Source organism: Lontra canadensis, unplaced genomic scaffold (assembly GCF_010015895.1).
Source record: "Lontra canadensis isolate GAN:19392208 unplaced genomic scaffold, GSC_riverotter_1.0 scaffold63, whole genome shotgun sequence".
NCBI classification, from domain to species: domain Eukaryota; kingdom Metazoa; phylum Chordata; class Mammalia; order Carnivora; family Mustelidae; genus Lontra; species Lontra canadensis.
Window position 1 is genome coordinate 11,418,783 of NW_022631057.1, and position 2,860 is coordinate 11,421,642.

At 41.4% G+C, this 2,860-nt stretch overlaps 1 non-coding gene across 1 annotated transcript; it reads left to right on the forward strand.

Annotated features, from left to right (window-relative positions):
- The first annotated feature begins 2,340 nt into the window (after nucleotides 1-2,340).
- On the forward strand, nucleotides 2,341-2,447 carry LOC116879879. The gene has a single exon (XR_004385114.1). It is a non-coding gene; the product is annotated as a U6 spliceosomal RNA (small nuclear RNA).
- Nucleotides 2,448-2,860: the final 413 nt, after the last annotated feature.

The following is a 2,860-nucleotide window of genomic DNA, read 5'->3' on the forward strand; positions in this document are numbered from 1 at the left end:
AATAATAAGTACTTTCTGGGGCACCTGGGTGGCTCAGTTGGTTAAGCGTCTGTATTCGCCTCAGGTCATGATCCCGGGGTCCTAGGATTGAATTCCTCATGGGCTCCCTGCTCAGTGGAGAGCCTGCTTCTCTCTCTCCCTCTGCTGTTCCCCCGCTCATGCTCTCTGCATCAAATAAATAAATAAAATCTTTAAAAAGTAAGTAAATCAATCAATCAAATCTTAAAATAATAAAAATAAAATAAAATAAAAAACAAGTACTTTCCAAATAAAATTTTCAGTGGTCCCATATCCCAGCATAAAACTTAAAATTATTGCTTAGTACTCCCTTCTCATTTTTTTTTAAGACTTTATTTATTTATTTGACATAGAGACACAGCGAGAGAGGGAACACAAGCAAGGGGAGAGGCAGAGGGAGAAGCAAGCTTCCTGCTGAGCAGAAGGGCCAATGCAGGGCTAGATCTCAGGACCCTGGGATCATGACCTGAGCAGAAGGCAGACGCTTAATGACTGACACCCAGGCGCCCCACTCCCTTCCCATCTTTATCCATGCTTTATATCAACTTTAGTTCTCACAAACGATCCTGGAAAGATAGATATTTTATCTTTGTTTTATAAATGTGGAAATCAAGACTCAGGTCAAGTGATTTGTCTATATAGCTAATAACATGTGTTTGTCCAACTCCTTATCTATCTAGCTCAGGACAATTTCCCATTCTAATGCTTTCATTTTATGTTCTGTAAAGAAGTCTTTTTGTGTTCCTATATACTTATCATACGGATCTCTTCAACAGCGGCTAACATTCCATTGCATTCTCAGAGCATTGTTACTCACCCACTTCCTATTCTTGGGTGTGTAGGTCCGTTCAGGTTTTCCACTGCTCTAAACAATGTTGCTTTATATTTTGTTGTTATTGTTGTTGTGTTGTTGCTTTGTTTTCTTCTTTTGAATTATTTTCCAGGAGGGTATTACTGGGTAAAAGGGTATAGACATTTATATATTTTAAGCTATTTATATTACTGAATTATACTAAGTCATTGCATCTTGAAAGAGAATATTATCTTCTTTCCCTAGTACCCTGTGAGAGGCATAAGGCAAGCCTGGGTGGACTCACCAATGAAAACAGCCCTTTGTCCCTCTAGCTGCTTGGGGATGCCCCAGGGCTATATGAGACTCCCTGAAAATGATTTATGACATAATCGAGAATAAGATCTCACATGGGATAGTGTGATCCCCTCCTTCCCAGGAAAGGCTTTCTTAATTAAATTGTCTTTTTCTTTTTGCAGTCACAAGATCAGCAGGTTTTTTCCAGCAACTGACACTTCCCTCTTGATTCAGACTATAGCTCTCCGTTCCCGTGTTGGGAAAAGGGGCAATGGCTGTGAGAAAGCCTTCACTTCCACTCTTGGTTTGCCATTCCAAACGAGGTGCAAAAGGGCTGGGGTATAGTACACCACGGAAAGGGAGACCCGACAGAGCTGAAAAAGGTTTCAGAAACAGTCGAGGGGAAGTAAAAACGAGGAAAAGTCCCACCGGAATAAGAAAACGCTGTTTCAATGAGGGGAAGGTAATTTTGAGAGATATACTAATATTTCTGCTTCTTAATTCCCTTACATGGCAAAGTACCATTTGAACTTATTGAAAGGTTTAGGCCATAATTATATGGCTCCTAAAAGGCACTCAAATGATAGCTGTTTTTAATATTAATAAGCGTGTAGCCATTAGCATAGTCTAAGCAACAGAGCAGTGGGCATTGTGGGAGAAGCCGCTGAAAGCACGAAGAACTGGTTGGGCTAGCTCTCCCACGTCAGGTGTCAAGTTTGAATCGTCTTGGAGCCTCAGTTTCCCATCTGTGAAAAGGAGGTTACGAACTTACCTACAAAGTTTGTTTTATAGCCCAGATGGGAGCTTGTGACAGGCAAATAGTAGGTGATCAATAAATAGGAGATATTATTACTTTTTAAACACTGTTCTTTTTTTTTTTTTTTAAGATTTTATTTATTTATTTGACAGAGATCACAAGTAGGTAGAGAGGCAGACAGAGAGAGAGGAGGAAGCAGGCTCCCTGCTGAGCAGAGAGCCCGACCTAGGCGGCTCGATCCCAGCACCCTGGGATCATGACCTGAGCTGAAGGCAGAGGCTTTAACCCACTGAGCCACCCAAGCACCCCAACTGTTCCTTTTTTTTTAAAGTACGTTCCACACCCAGCATGGAGCCCAATGCAGGGCTCGAACTCACGACTCTGAGATCAAGACCAGAGACACCCAGGTGCCCCTGGAGATATTATTATTTCACAAATCTATCGATAAATGTGATAAATGTGATATATGTGACCAACCGTGCTTTCTTCAGCAGCACATATACCAAAATTGGAACAATAAAGAGAAGATCAGCACAGCCCCTGCACAAAGATAACACGCAAACTCATGAAGTGTATCATATTTTTCTGATTTAAAATAAATTTACATGTTTGTTGAATTAAAAAAATAATAAATGTGATTAACAAAGTCTTCCCCTACATCAGGGGTTCATAAACTTCAGTGTACATAACAATCACCTTGGATCCTTGGGGCACGTGGACGGCTCAGTGGAGTAAAGCCTCTGCCTTTGGCTCAGGTCATGATCCCGGGGTCCTGGGATGGAGCCCCGCATCAGGCTCTCTGCTTGGCAGGGAGGCTGCTTCCCTTCCTCTCTCTTTCTGCCTGCCTCTCTGCCTACTTGTGATTTCTGTCTATCAAATAAATAAATAAAATCTTTAAAAAACCTCACAAAACCTATCTTTAAAAAAAAAAGAATCACCTTGGGTCCTTGTTTCAAGTGTAAGTTTTCAGGTCCCCCCTCCCTGGAAATTCTGTTTCT